A 16460-nucleotide genomic window follows, 5' to 3' on the forward strand; every position below is an offset into this window, starting at 1 on the left:
GCAGTCAATTTCATGCGGAAAGAAAGCAAATGCCTTACCATGACATCCAAGCATCTCTCTAAAACATTCTTTTTCCACTGGAAGCAAGAAATCATCATTTCCAATCTTCAATTCTGCAAGAGTTTCAGCTGTAAATTTATGTCCAATATTTGCAGGATCTCTCAACATAGACTGCTTCATAGCTTTTTCAATATGCTCATCACTATCAGGAGGAAGCGGCCCTGCAACCGGCTTAACCTTCTTATCAACTGTTTTATACTTCCTGCCAACCTTGGCATCATTCAAGCACTCTTTTCTTTGCTGCAATTTTTGCAAATTTCTAGCAACTCTCAACTCTGTTGGCTGAAAAATTTCAGCCCTTTGCTTTATGGACTACATAGGTGCAGCCTGAAACTCTGTATGCTGAAATTTTTCAGCATTCAACTTTGTTGGAAGAATGGATTCAGCCCTCGGCTCTATGGACTGCATGAGTGCAGCCTCATACTCCATATGCTGAATTTTTCCAGCATTTAACTCTGTTGGCTGAAAGGTTTCAGCCCTCTGCAACTCTGTTAGCTGATCAAGATCAGCCATAAATTCAGTTTGCTGAGTTTTCTCAGCCTCTAACTCTGTTTTCAGCATAAAACCAGATATTTCCTGAAACATATACAAGGTTTGCACAGGTATGATCTTTGAACCCTTACATACATCAGTTTTCAACATTGCTCCAATCTCAAACAATGTATCTGCATAAGACATCCCTTCATACAATCCATTTACATGCTCTTCTGCTTGCAAAATACGTGCATTCTTCAACTCTTTCTCCTTACGACCAATGTACTGCCTGGCAGCTCTAGGAAAATCTGAAATTTTCTGATAACTCACTGAACTATCTGAAGAAAAGCCAACAAAATTATTGGAGAAAGATTGGCTGCCAGGAGGCGAGATCTCCTCTTTTCTCCGCTCCGTACCACTGGCGTCTCGCAAGACAGCGGTACCTAATGAAAATCCAACTCCTTCGCAGGTAGTGGTGCCTCACGCAAGGAGTCCCTGTTTCTCGGATGATTTACCCCAACAGTCATAAACTGAACAGCTCGCATACCATCTTTACTGCATATCTGCACATAAGCTGACCCGTCATCCATCACTTTCGTTTCCATTCTTGCTTCTGTAATGAAAGGCTGTCCAAGAATAATCGGATAAGAGCAAGAATCTTGAACAAAGCAATGATAATCCTCTTCAACATTACCAATAGAAATTCTGATACTCGAACAAGCAGCATACATATCACCAGAAGTATTATTGGCGGCTCTTATGCGCCAGCCATGCTCTGGATCCATAGGCCACTTGCCACTCTCATAAACACCTCGAGTAATAAGATTAATCTCAGAACCATGATTGGCTAAAGCGATCAAAGGAATTTGTTTCTCTCCAATCCTTACCACCGTCTCAGTGGTTGCTCTAGCCCAATGACTTCGTGAAAAATGGTTGCAAGGAATGAGAATAGGGGTATCATCATCTTCATACTGCATAGGCTGAACTATTTTCTCCAATTGCGGATTAACAGAAGCATTCTCAACCATCACTACATCATCATGCTCTTCCCCAAGAGCTCCATGCCACAATCCCTGTAAAGCAGGTCCTTCCATCGCATGTCGTTTCCTCCGCAAAAGATCCTGCATCTGATCCTGTATTTCTCTTCTAGCAATCCCAAGAGCTTCTCCAACAGTAAAAGTGACTTCACTATTCAAAATTCTTTCATGAAAAATCTTACTCATATCCATCTACATATCAAGGTCCGACAAGAGCTTGAATCCTAGCTCCTTTCTTGGTTGCCTCTTCTCTTTCATCTTCTTGTCTCCCATAGGTTGTTCAAGACCTGATTGAGCTGGAGAACTTGACATAGATGGAGCTGTAACAGGTGGTGAAACAAAGTCACCCCCTCTAGTCTTTTTGGAGGTGCTGGGATCCTCCTCATCTCTTCTTTTCTTTTCCTCAACCATGGCATCTAAACCCTGTGTTTTAGCCATATAAGCAAAAATAGAATACCTGTCAACAGGAGAATCCCATCCCGTTTCTCCTCGGATGCTGGAGCCCACACAAGTCATAGTAGATGCTTGAACTTTCCCTCTTCTCACTATCTCCAAGGCAGAGGACCATAAAGGAGAGTCTCCATCTGATTTCTGCTCAAGCTGGACTCCATAAGCTGAAGCATCTCCTCTAACACTCACATAAGCTGATCGCACAGCCATATCATCAACAAGCTTATTCATGCTTCCCTTACCAAAGTTCGTGTCAAGAGGAGCACCAGTCTCTGTCAGCCATATCTTCCCATCTTGTCCCTAGAACACTACATTCTTCTTACGCGCTTCCTGAAAAGTATCACAATCTCTACAGTGTTGGTGCTCTGTACTATCGCACCAAATACATCGTCTCCCTTTTCTTTGACGAGTTGGAAAAGCAGTCACTGGAGCAGGTGCTACAGCAGGTATTGACATAAGTTGCTCTTTTAACTTACCAACTTCAGCTTTGACTGCTTCAATCGTCAAATCTGCCAAGCCTTTAATAACATCATCTACAGATAAGGGCACTGGAGCAGCAGGAACTGGTGGATTCACAATAGGAGGAGTCGGCTTAGGCAAAGAAGTTGCAGCAGGGGTAGAAGAAGAAGTCTCCAAGGATTTTTCATAAACTGATTCTGTATTACGATGCAATCATACTCTCCTGCGCTGCTTCTTAACAAGAGCATTCACAGCATCAATGACATGTCTCCACTCGGTCTTTAAACCTGAATCAGTAGCTTGATCTTCCAAAAGATCATCCAAATTTTCCTGTAAATCAGCATCAGCAGCTTGTAAAAATAACTCCACTTTCTGCATCTCCAAAGCTTGCTGCTCAGTTCCATCCAACTGATCATAGCGGCTCTCAAACTCTCGCAAAAGAGCGGTAACTGAAAGTCCCTTATTAGGCATAGAAACCCATGCTAAGAAATTCTTGCGATTCATAAGACCTGTATCCTCCAGGAAATATTCATCTTTTAATGCCTTCTTAAACTCTGCCCAACCTATATGTGTTTCTTGAATTTCTGAAATTCGGACTTCAAGAGCGCGCACCACGATCCGCAAGAAGTAGCGGCTCCAAACATCTTGAGAAACCCCAAAAAACTTCATCTTTTCTTCATACAAATGTAGGTAAGTTGACACTTGTTGGCCATTGAACTGCTTCATCTCCTGTTGGACAGCTTTCAAGGCATCCATGGCATCACTATCACGCTTCGTGTGAGCTTGCTGCTGCATATAGGTGGTAAATGACTGAAACAGGTTCTTCATGACATTGTCATCTGTCATCTCTTCTTGCGAGTCTCCCATCTTGCTGAAAAGTGACGCAGCACTTTCACGTTGGGTTCACCAGAAATGTCGTAGAGTTCACACAAAGGCTACAGAACACGGGGTTCAAGATACAGCAAGGGTAGAGGCTAACAAGAAGAATTCAAATATTTGATGCCAAATTTCACTATATTCCTTGTCAAGTGAGTTACATGAAGTTCATGATCAGAAAAATCTAAAGTATCTCATAAACTATTTACATTCAGGTGTATGATGACAGTTACAATGAACAGAATAATAGGCATTAACTAATAATCCAGTCAAGCATGTCCTTTAGTTCAGAGAACCATCTGTTGTACAACACATTTGATTTCTGATGCTCTCAGAGGTTTCTATCAAATTTAGATCACATCAGCATATACATTCTGTAACTTGACAGTTGCCTGATCAGCAGAAGATTTCAGAAGATCAAGAGAGCTGAAAGAATCTAAGTACTGGAATCTGCAACCCAACTTCTGTTCTAGAGTATCAAGTGTCCACATCTGAAATTGTATAAGCATAAGAATAGCCGTTCTCTGTTTGCCTGCACGACCTGTTCTTCCAGAAACGATGCATGAATGTCTCATAGCATGTATATGTGGAGGATTCAGACACTCCAGTTCAGCCACACACCTTGTTCTTCAATTGAACATATATTGCAGTGACCACCTCTTTCGTACATGAAAAGCAGTTACAACAGGCTATGCATCCTGTTCTTCAATTCAGCATATATTGCAGTGATCATCTTATCGTGACTAGAAAGAGGAGATAAAAGGCAACGGATTGTTAAGCTGGGAGCTACCAAAATCATTTTAGGTATGTCAATGTCATGAGAGATGATCAAACGAGACTGCATCTGTGAATGGAGGTGATGAAGACGATTCTCTCAAACACAAAGCGAGAATTTTTCCCATGCACAGATTCATCAAAATGCAAGGCGAATTCCTTGTCCTACAAGCGAATGCACAATCAGTTTTATCAAGAACATTCCCTGTGCTGTCAAAGGAACACGGTGTTCTGCCTCTAAAATTCTGATTCAAACATCATAAAGCTGAGCGCAAGCAGAGTTAATCGACAGTGATCTTGCCATGATGTTTTGCCTTTATGTGTGAAGGGCTTCCATGGAGGAATAAGGTTCAGGTAGACAATGATGAATCAGAGACCCTTGGCTTCATACAGAAGGGAATTCTGATGGCCATCAAAACATTGGGCTGAATAGAAGCTGCAGGCGCACAATCGGAGACAATCCTTGTCCGCGGAGGTTTAATTACACACACACCAAGCATGTTCCAGAGCGTAATGGTGCGAACACGAGAGGCAGACACAATCTCCATCTCTGGTGCATTGTCATAACAGCAAAAGGGCGGAAACCTGAGTGTTTCTCAGCTGTACAAGCTTCACTATGAACTGGTATCCATTTGATGGCGATGATTGTGGCTCTGTTGAAGACAATATGGCTATCCAATCTTGTCGTCATCTTCCTCGTCTCTTCTCTTGGTTTCATTTCTCAAGTGCAACTTTCAATTAATTGTCTCATCTTCTAGCTTAGGAACAGAAGCCCAAACTTGAGTCTTCCTGTTATCCATACGAAGTCCATCCTTGTCAGTTCCTTCAGTGATAACAGCCTCCGCAATCTTCTGTGCCTAAAAGATCACAAAACCATAACCCTATTGCTGGCCTTGGTTACCTTCCTTGAAATTCTCAAAGAAGCCCTTCTTCCGAAAGAATGCACATCCACAATTCCTATTACTGGTAGGCGGACAAACATGTCGATTCCTCCCGTCCTCTTCTGTGTGAATTCTGAATACACAATGCCTTCTGCTCCATTATAGCATTGAAAGATCCGTCAATTTCTTTCCTTTGTCTTCTTTTTAGTAATTCCCTTCATTCCCCTCACGGAGAGATTCTCTCCCCAAAGGCGCCCGCAAAAAAACCCTCTCTTTTTTCCCTGGATGAACTCGTTTTTCCAAAAAAAACCCCTTGCTTTTTTACAGAAGATGCTTTTTCCCTCCAAAAACGGTTTTGAAACCAAATTAGTCTCCCCTTCTCTTTTAGTTGAGGGGGGATAAAAAAAAACCTCCTCTTTGACAAGATAGTTTCTTTACACCCTTACAAGATCTAAGCACCAACATTGATTTTGACTTTGAGGTTTATCTTTGAAGTCATGCATTACCCCTTTGACAGTCAGCTTTACAATGAGTGATCTGCGCATAAACTTTGATTTCGGCCTTGAGAATTGGGTGGCAAAATACTCCCTTGGTGCTTCACTAGTGCTTTGCTCGCTTAAGCAACTTTTGAGAGACTTCCTTCAACTCTATGTCATGGGAACTTTTGAACTTAGATGATCGCTTCCACAAACCTTCCTTTGATTTCACAATTCCCTGCACTTTTCTTAGAGATCATCATTGAAATTATCAGCTTGATAATGTCCTTTGGCATCAGTTTTTCATATTTTTCTAACACACACACATCTTGCATCCAAACAAAATCATACACACACACTAACGGAATATATACATTGGATGCGGATTATCGTAATGCATCTCACACACAATGAATCACACGCAAAAAATAACACAAATGCACAACAAAAGAAATGGAGGTGTATACGGCTCGGATGCGTAGCAGCACGACAACGCTGATTAAGATATGCCTCGCGATCTTGAACAACAAGACCTTTATCGTTTTCCATTTTGTCTACGTTACGACAAACAATTTGTTTTTGTTATCATTCTTTTTTTCTTTTTAAAATTGTTCTCCTCTCCTTCTATCTCTCTCTTTTTTTTTTCTTTCTTAAATTGTTATCCTCTCCTTCCATCTCTCTCTCTTTTTCTATGTTATGACTACGACCACAAACATGACTACGACCACGACCATGACCACGACCACGACCACGACCACAACCACGACCACGATGACGACTACGACTACGACCATGACCACACCACGACTACGACTACCACGACCATGACCATGACCACGACCATGACTACCACGACCACGACTACGACTATGACTACAACCATGACTATGACTATGACTATGACCATGGCCACGATTATGACTACGACCATGACCACAACTACGATGACCACGACCACGACCACAACCCACGACCACGACGACGACGATGACTACGACCATGACCATGACTACGACGACCAGGACCACGACCACGACCACGACTATGACTATGACTACGATTATGACTACAACCACGACCACGACCACGACTATGAATACCATGACCACGACCATGACCACAACCACGACCACGACCACGACCACGACCATGACTATGACTATGACTATGAATACAACTACGATGATGACTACGACTACAACTATGACTATGACGACAATGACCACGACCATGACCATGATGACCACAACTACGACCACGACTATGACTATGACTACGACCACGACCACGACTACGAGTACAACTACTTATATAGAGATGAAGAGAGAGACAAGAGTTGAGAGAAGAGAGAGGAGAAAGAGAGAGAGATCCGACTAGAGCATTTGACACCCATAGTCAACACACTGTGGAAAACACAATCACAAATTGACACTGAATTATGGCAAGAAAATCCACCACAAAACAATAGTTATAATACTCGAGGTAGGATTTCAAAGTCTTATTGATCTCAATTGGTCATGGATGCCATACTATGGGTAGGTTGCACTCACTAAGAATAGGATTGGCGATTCAACTTATCTTCTCTCCATCATCAATAGAATTCTCCTTTACCATTTACAACTCACCCACCTTCTCTCCACACTATTGCACACTACAATCCCTATGAGGGCATGAGATTGGGATCTCCACAGATACCAAAGCATGATCTCTAGCTTGATGTTGCATACATACTACTACTACTCGTGGAATAAACCTTAAAATAGTTATTATGCTCAAATATATGCTTATTAGAGCAGAAATTTGTTCCTAAGACTATTTTAAGGAAGAAAGAGGGTTAATGATAAAAGAGCGTCCTTCCTTGCAAGTGATTTTATATTATATTTATTAATTAAAATTGATAATTGAAGATGAGTTTCCTAAGAGATCTTGTGGTGATACTATTTTAGTTTTGCGAAGCATATGAATGATGCTGTTTTAGTTTTTTGTATTTGTCTTTTTAAGAAGAGATTGATTTTTATGGAATATCCAAAGTTATTTATGGATTTACGTTATGAAAAATGAATGTTTTTCATACTGATAGGCTGATTGCCTTCGTTGTATACTTGCGTGGTGGAGGCTAGGACAAGTCCCATGTATGAGAGCTCTCTTTGCAGGAAGAACATTATGCTAGGAGGCACAAGTATGCTAGGGCTCTCTAGCCATATATCCCTTAGGTTTGTTGAGGATCGGCCTAACTCCTATGAGCCTAGGATGATCTTATTGTAAGGTCCTATTTACTTTTCTCTCTTTCTCTCCCTCCCTCACCCTCACCCTCACTCACATCCTCTCTTTCTCTCTTTTCCTATTATGTTTAACATCTTTTCTCTCTTTTTCTCTCTCCTTTCATTCTCTCATTTTTTTCTCTCTCCTCTCCCTCTCTCATTTCCTTTTGCTCTCTTCCTCTCCTTCTCTCATTTCTTCTCCCTCCCTCTCCCTCTCTCATTTTCCTATTATGTTTAATGTCTCCCTCCCTCTCCCTCTCTCTCTCCCTCTCTCATTTCCCTATTATGTTTAATGTCTCCCTCTCCCTCCCTCTCCCTCCTCCTCCCTCTCCCTCTCCCTCCCTCTTCCTTTCCCATTTCCTCCCCCTCTCCCTCTCCCTCTCTTTCTCTCTCTCCCCCTCCCTCTCCCTCTCCCTTTCTCCCATTTTCCTATTATGTTTAATGTCTCCCTCCCTCTCCCTCTCCCTCTCTTTCTCTCTCCCTCCCTCTTCCTTTCTCTCCCTCTCCCTCTCTCATTTCCTCCCTCTCCCTCTCTTTCTCTCTCATTTCCTCTCCCTCTCTCAATATACACATATTATACAAAAAAAGTAAAAGAGAGAGAGAATGCACTCTCCCTCCCTCTCCTTCTCTCATTTCATTCCCCTCCCTCTTCCTCTCCCTCTCTTTCTCTCTCTCTCCCTCCCTCTCTCTCCCTTTCCCTCTCTCATTTCCTCCCTCCCTCTCCCTCTCCCTTGCTTTCTCTCTCTCTCCCTCTCTCCCTTTCCCTCTCTATTTCCTCCTCCTCCCTCTCCCTCTCCCTCTCCCTCTCTCTCATTTCCTCTCCCTCTCTCAATATACACAAATTATATTTAAAAAAAGTAAATGAGAGAGAGAATGCACTCTCCCTCCCTCTCCCTCTCTCATTTCCTCCCCCTCCCTCTCCCATTTTCTCCCTCTCCCTCTCCCTCTCCCTCTCTTTCTCTCTCATTTCCTATCCATCTCTCAATATACACAAATTAAACCCTAAACACGTAAAAGAGAGAGAGAATGGACTCACCGTAAAGATTCGAAGGAGGGTTTGGCGGCTCCTCTTCTTTGCGAATGATGGGAGTGGTAGCGACAGCGGTGAGAAGCATTATTTCTCTCTTTCTCTCCCTCTAAGCAAAACGGTCGCTCTCTCTCTCTCTCTCGCTCTCTCTCTCTCGCTCTCCCTCTCGAAAACTTTCACGAATGTGCGAAATGAAATGCCCTCAGGTTTCGGCCCGCGTTTTTTTTCTTTGTGGAGTGTCGCTATTTGCGTCGCATAATAGCGACGCAAATAGTGACATCGCTATTTATCATCACTAATCAGTGTCGCTATGGCCTGATATCCTTGTAGAGAATAGCTTTTATATTCAACCCATCCTGGAGAAATCCTACCTTGTACACCTGTGGCTTGAATAATTTCTCAAGAATAGTATATTTATGATGAAGTGACAAGAGTGATCTCAGTTGACAGAGTGGTCGTACACTATCAATCCCATCATTGTGGATTCCATATAGAAGGTCTTCCCTTGACCATGCTTCTCAATATAAGCTTTTGGATATCCACCTCAAACCACCATGCTATTATCGTACTAATTTAGTTGATTATTATCCTTAAGATTCTACCCTAGATTTGTAATGATCTTGAGCTATAAGTGGTGCCCAGATCGGATGCTGTATGCATACGTAGCGAGCGCCAGAAGGTCCCTAGAACAAAAGAACTCTACTTTTGCACAAAAAACAAGAGAGAAGACTTGCACGACATGAAGCAAAAGACTAATTGGGTATAATCTCTCCCTATGTCTTGTGTGAGTACTCCACAAAGCATGTATTTGATATATTATTCATCTCCAAGCTCAAAAAATAGCCCAATTTACAATTAGCACGCTTTAGCTTTTGTGTTTGCTTTTGTCCCACTAAAGAATTAAAGCGATTGGGCGCCCAAAGAATCGGGCTGTGCCCAACTACAATGCCCAATAATAAATATTTAAATCGTGCACCCATGCGCATACAAAATAATAAATAAATATCAGGCACTTCAATAAATAAGCGCCTTGAAATAAATATTGGCGCCACGCCTAAGATGCACACCCATCAAAATGATAATAATTTGAATACACGCTATTACCTAGTGCTTCCCAACGCCATCACTGCCTACTCTACACATCAATTGAAGCATTCATAATTGTTAGAAAATAATAAAATTAAATTGACAAAAGTGAATACCTAGTAGTATTTAGCTACAAAATAAATAAATTGGTTAGAACTCAATCCTAACATTAATATATTACGAGTGCACACTCTAAACTCACAAGTGTCCATTAATTTAAATATGTATTTTGCAGAATCACCCACTTGCACATTAAATTAACAAGATGCCCAAAAAGGACAGGCACCCCCATCGATTTTTGCACAAGGAATCCACCTTGTGTATGAGCCCTGTTAACAAATATAATTTTACGAAATCCACTGCAAAACCTCACGCAATCCACCGTGGAATATGCCTCCTGGCATCAATAAGTAAAAGCACGTATCTTTCCTTATCCATATAGAAATTTCTTATTCAATGCAAATCTTGTGTTATATATGCTGCTTATAATGAAATGAGTCTCCAATTACTTTTACGATCTATGTACTCATTGTTTGAACTTTCATTCTCATAAAAATCAAACCACCATGCTATTACCCTACTAATCTAGTTGATTATCATCCTTAGGATTCTACCCTAGAGTTGTAAGGCCCTTGAGCTATAAGTAAAAGAGCTTATCTTTCCTTATCTATATAGAAATTTCTTATTTGATGTAAATATTATCTTGTGCCATTTATACTTTGATGAGTCTCCAATTACTTTCATGATCTATGTACTCATTGTATTGAACTTTGATTCTTACGAAAATCAAAACGCCATGCTATTACCCTAGTAATCTAGTTGATTATTATCCTTAGGATTCTACTCTAGTGTTGTAATGCCCTCCAACTATAAGTAAAAGAGATTATATTCCCTTATCCATATATAAATTTCTTATTCCATGTAAATATTATCGTTTGTCGCTAAAAATGAAATGAGTCTCAACCAATTACTTTCAGGATCTATGTACTCATTGTATTGAATTTTAATTCTCGCAAAAATTCATCGTGTAAATTTTTGTTGAAAACTAGGGTATTGTGTCTAACCCAATTTTAGTCAAGGGTCAAGAGGATAAATTTCTTCTTAAGCAAGTCAAACTACCTAATTTTTATGGCAACAGAAAGGATGTTGAGGTTGAGGTAGAGATATGAACAGAGTCCAACGGAAAGGATGTTGAGGTTGAGGTAGAGATATGAATAGAGTCCATGGAAGATTACTTCATTATTGTCGAAATTGATCCCTCAAATCAAGTAATGATCACCAATTTAAAACTAACAAGAGAAGCTCATTTATGGTAGAAATAGTGGTGTAAAGATGAAGGCATTTCTAAAACAACTATCACATTGGGAAAGATACAGAAAGATGTAGAAGAGAGATAACTCCTACCAGCCTATCCCACCCTGAAAATGAATAAAATTTTCACCTTGAAGAAATTGGGGATGAGCTCATTTGAAATTTTATCGCTTCTAAAATATGCACCTCCCATGGACAATTCATAGAGCATGTGTCCAAGTTTTCCAAAGGTGTGGATACTTCTTTGGATACATGTTTGAGGTGATGTGATTGTCCAATATCCAAGGTGCACTAATCTAAGAAAACACTTATCATCCAAGAACTATAGTCAAAACTAAGGAGTGGTAAATTTTGGGGATAGAATTACCAAAATAAAAGTGGACCACGAGGCTATGCCAAGAGAGCCCAAGGAAAATACCAACCTGGATAAAGGAAAAAGGCCAAAACTAAAAAAATTGAAAACTCCATGCCTACTAGGGGCAATGAGGAAGCTCCTAGGTGTTTCCATTGCAACAAACCATGCTACTTCAAGAGACAATGCTAGAAGCTTGGCCAAAACTTTCAATAAGGTTAGCATTGTGGACAGAAATAAGGAATAGCGGCCAGGGGAAAAGTTGCTAGTGTAACCATCAAGGATCTAGAACAAGATAAAGACCCTTGGAAATGGAGTTAGAAATGGAAACAATGCATGATGCTCTCCATAAGAAAGCATTGAATCTTTAGTTCTTGATGATTTAGATACTAGCAATCTACCAAGGTATAAGAATATATGTTATACTTGTATCAAAGCTACTTGTTGAATTGGCAAATGCAAAAGAAGTCCTTTCCACTCAATAAACTAACAATGTGAAATTTAACCTAGGAGGCAATCTTTCCAACATGAGGCTCAAGCTAATGAACTTAGGAGCCTATAAGTATTTATTAGGAATTAAGTGGTTGATCCCCAATGATGCTCATATCCATTCTAGAAAGGAACAACTCATATTTTGATATCTAAATAGTGAACAAGTACTAAGGAGAAACAAGAAAACCAAAATCCAACTAAAAAAAGCTTCTCATATAATGAAGACATTAAGAAAAGGAAAGCATGTCTATTTAATCAAACTTAATAGGGTGAAATAGGATAGTGAGACCAAGAAAGATCCATCCTTGCTAAAGGAATATGCACATGTATTCCCATAGGAGTTTATTCAACTTCCACCTAAAATGAAAGTCGATAATGAGATCAAGCTTGTACCTGGAGCCACTCTGATTGCTAAGAAACCTTACTAAATGCCTATCCCAAAAACTATTTAGTTGAAGAATCAACTCAATTAGGTATAAAATTAGGGTTACATTAGACTAAGTAGCTCACCATGGGGATCCCGAGTCAAAAGAAAAAGGATGGAACTCTCCATCTTTACACTGATTATCATGGACATAATTAGGTGATAGTCAAGAATAAATACCCAATTTTTAGGATAGATAAGCTACTTTATTAACTTCAAGGAGAAAATATCTTCTCCAAGATCAAACTTCTACTAGATAAGGATCAAGGTTGAAGACATTCCAAAGACCACTTTCAACATGAGATATGACCATTTTGAATTCATTGTGATATATTAATTCCTGATTGAAAATATTACTAAACCTGACTCCCCGCACGCCGCGTAAAACCTGTGCAAGGTTATCTCCCGCATTGTATTTATCGGCAGTTTAATCCGTACCCTGCATGCGCAAAAACGAGGCCTCCACATTGTGAAATCGAGCTCGGGGGCTCAAGATTGCATAACCGCAGGGAAACACTCTCTTGGGAGGGGGCAAAATGGATAATAATGAAAATAATGCAAAATTTTTTACTAATTCCCCCAGCCAATGCATGGTTGGAGGGAAGGGAATGGGAGAAGGGGGTGATGTGGTGAAGTGGTGTCCAGGGGTGGGAGCGATGCATGGCCATGTGGTGGCTACCATCTTTCCTCCCCCTTAAGCTATAAAAACCCCCCTTAGCTTTGATTGGATGGAGGGAAGGAGCAGACGAATGATGCCGTGTTGAGCGAGAGGAGAGAGAGAGTGGAGGTCGCCATCACCATCCCAAGCCAGCAGGCTATCGCGCCATCGTTCAAAGGGGGAGGGAGAATGCTGTTGTCGTCGTGATGAATTGCTATGCCGCCGCCGTGAGGAAACGCCGCCTCCATAGCCTGTTGCTGCCGCCCGTGGTGCACGTTTGCCACATCAAGTCAATCCCCCCCCATTGGTCGCCATCCTTCCACATTTTTATTACCCCCAATCATTACCTTCTCCTCACGTGGTTCCTAGGGGAAGCATAAGCTTCCTAGAGTTTCTTGGAAGCTTCTAATGGCATGGCCTAAGGCCTTATGCACACGGATTGACCCTGAGGGGAAAAGTCCCAGCTTCCTTAAGCCTTGTTTTCGCGTGGCCACCCTGGGTTTTAAAAGAGGCTCGTAAAGTTCCATTCCCACAAGCCTTCCCATAAGCCCAAATCCCACAAGCCCCGACTTTTTAAAGATCGGCAATTCGGTGAAGGAATCTCCTGCGTACGAGGGAGAAGGAAATTCTTGAGGCTATTCGGAGAACGCATGGAAGCAAGGGTAATCTGCGGAGTTCAAGTCCTCAACGATGGCTCCCAAGAAGTCGTAAGGCGCACCTGACAGAGGTTCCTCCTCGACCTTCCACGTGGACATCTCCCCAAGCCCACAAGCCCAGGTTTTATGATTCTGATTCCACGCAAAACTAATGCATTAAGCATGATAACTTTCATGGAAATAGGAAGCACCTATGCATGTTCAAATTCACCTAGCCTAGTTAAATGCAATTGGGGAAAAAAAATTTGACTATTTGAATGATTACTAGAATTAATTCATGACATGAAATTGGGTTATTGGTATTTTCAATGTGATGAACGCAAATTGTCTATCCATCTTACAACCTTAATAGCACGTTGCCTTGTCGTGCACTTCAAAATGACCAGCCTAAAACGCCTATTGCCTATCATTATAAGGTTGAAATTATTAAGTGCATTTTTGACTAGACATGGAAAAAATAGACGTATGTCACATTTTAGGCACTATCTTCCTTGTAATGATTCATGGGGAAAAGTCATTAGCACGCGTAGGATGTTATCGGAAAAGTAATTGCAGAGTACGAAAATGAATCTATGGATTTGCATATGGCATATCCTTGTAAAATGGAATAAGTCAACACTGGCCTACAATATTCACTTTGCATGAACTTCATTAGCTACGTTGTAGTTAGGAAAGGGTTGCATGTTGCACCTTCGTCGTGCGTAAATTTCATTTCATCGAGTTGCATTTAGAAAAGAATGCATGGCTTATCAATGCATGAAACTCAATTGCATAGACAAAAAGGTTGTAGGCATGATTCTTTGATGTAAGTCCTAGTAGGTCTTATGAAAGTTATTCCACAAATTATCATGCATTTTGACTTTTAGCAAGAAAGGATCGGGTTACTGCGAAGCTAGTGGTACGTAGAAGCAATGAATCGCATGTTTACCTGTATTGTGACATTTTGCAACTATTTTTTCTCTTTTAGATCAAGTTTATCATCTCTAGGAAAGGTTCGTCCTTGTCGCAAGACAAGTAGATCAAATTATCTAAATCACCTAGCCCGCAAGGGATTTGTATAGGCTTGGTTCAGTCGATACGATAAATAACCCAAGTGCTAACTAGGGTTTTGCACGCTAAGTATTCGGCCTAGTTTCGCACTTGTTGCCAAGTCGAAACCCTCATACCCAAAGGTGCTACCCACATTCACACAATGTTGGGTCTATTGGATACTCATGCAAGTAACGATCTAGGGTTTCTACCCTAAGGATCATTAGACCTAATGCTAAAACTCAAATTGAGTTGGAATCCCTAGGACCGAACATTGTCGGCCTAGTGCAATTAGGATTGGGTTGGGTAAGAAGACACCCTAAACCCTGCTTCTTGTCTAAACATAATTCCTTGACCAAGAAACGCCGTTCAATGGGTGAAATGATCCCATGGAATAGATTGGACACGTGCAACAAGTTGCAACGTCTCATGGCCTTGTGGTTTGATCACAAGAGAGTTTTGCCATTCCTTGGAATGAGGTTGGCAGGTTCTTGCGCAAGTTTAACTTGCCTAAGGATGAGTAGTCATCTTGTTACATCACCTTTCTTGGGGAAAATTTTCCAAGTTAAGGGAAGTTATGTATTTGCTTGAAAGCAAAGAATCAATCAAGCTAGAGCGACATGGTCGCCAGGACTTACTGTTAATTTATGAAACCTAAGGTGTTGGTTAAGTTGGGTTGAGAGGGTATGACCCTAACCCAAGGACAAAAGGGTGAACAAACAAACCCTTGGGGATCTTGCAAAGTTGCAATTGATCCCGGATCGAATGCTGGATGCATTCGGATAGAAGGATTCACTCCTTAGCAGTTGGCCAAATAAATGACCATTGGATTGATTATGCTTGTAACAGTTTAGAAGCATTGTTTGCATGGTTTGCTCAAGGAATGAAAAGATGAAAAGTTAATTAATGTTTCAGGTTGAAGGCCTGAAGGAAGAGGCAACATCAATTACCCCCAACTGTTTGCCTGACCCTAATGAAGGGGGTTGTTAGCCACGCCGGGAACGTGGACCAAACCTGCCGCGTGAGGTCTATCCATTGAGTACTACTTGGAGAAGGAGGACGCTTGGGTGCTAGGGGGGATTCTGGCCGTAAATCCCTTGCCTTTCGGGCCCTACACAAGAGGCCAATGTGACTCAAGATTGGATCTCGAGGCCCGCATACTAGTCTATGGGCGGAATCTTGGATTAGTAATCCTTGTGGATTGCTGGATAGCCTTTGGGTGGATTATGGATTGCCTTCATGTAGGTTATGGATTAGCCTATGGGCTGGATTTTATGGATGTATTCCAAAGATAAATAAGATAACCTGTTGAAAAGGAACTTGTTTGACATTGTTTTGCTATGTCAAGTGCTAAGATTACGTGAAGGAACCAGTGTCTAACCGGCTAATTAAGGAAGCTTCTTGATGCATGTCCAACTAAATGTGGTAGGTAATTAGAGAACTAAAGCAACCCTGAGGAAAATGCGGTGGATGTGGCCATGGGTCTGTCCTATGGATGGGTGGTCTTGGTTGGTCGAGAACTTTTCTCAAAGGAAATGGACAGTAAGGAGCTCTTCTCAAAGGAAATGAACAGCAAGGGCACTGACCTAGAGTTCAGGTTACTAGAATTCCGATTTAAGCTGTTTTAGGGGAATGAAATGGGACTATGCCTTATGGGTAGAGAGGGCGAGCTTTACA

This window comes from Lygodium microphyllum, chromosome 2 (assembly GCF_053477565.2).
Source record: "Lygodium microphyllum isolate KBCC chromosome 2, Lygodium_microphyllum_v1.1.10, whole genome shotgun sequence".
Taxonomy (NCBI): domain Eukaryota; kingdom Viridiplantae; phylum Streptophyta; class Polypodiopsida; order Schizaeales; family Lygodiaceae; genus Lygodium; species Lygodium microphyllum.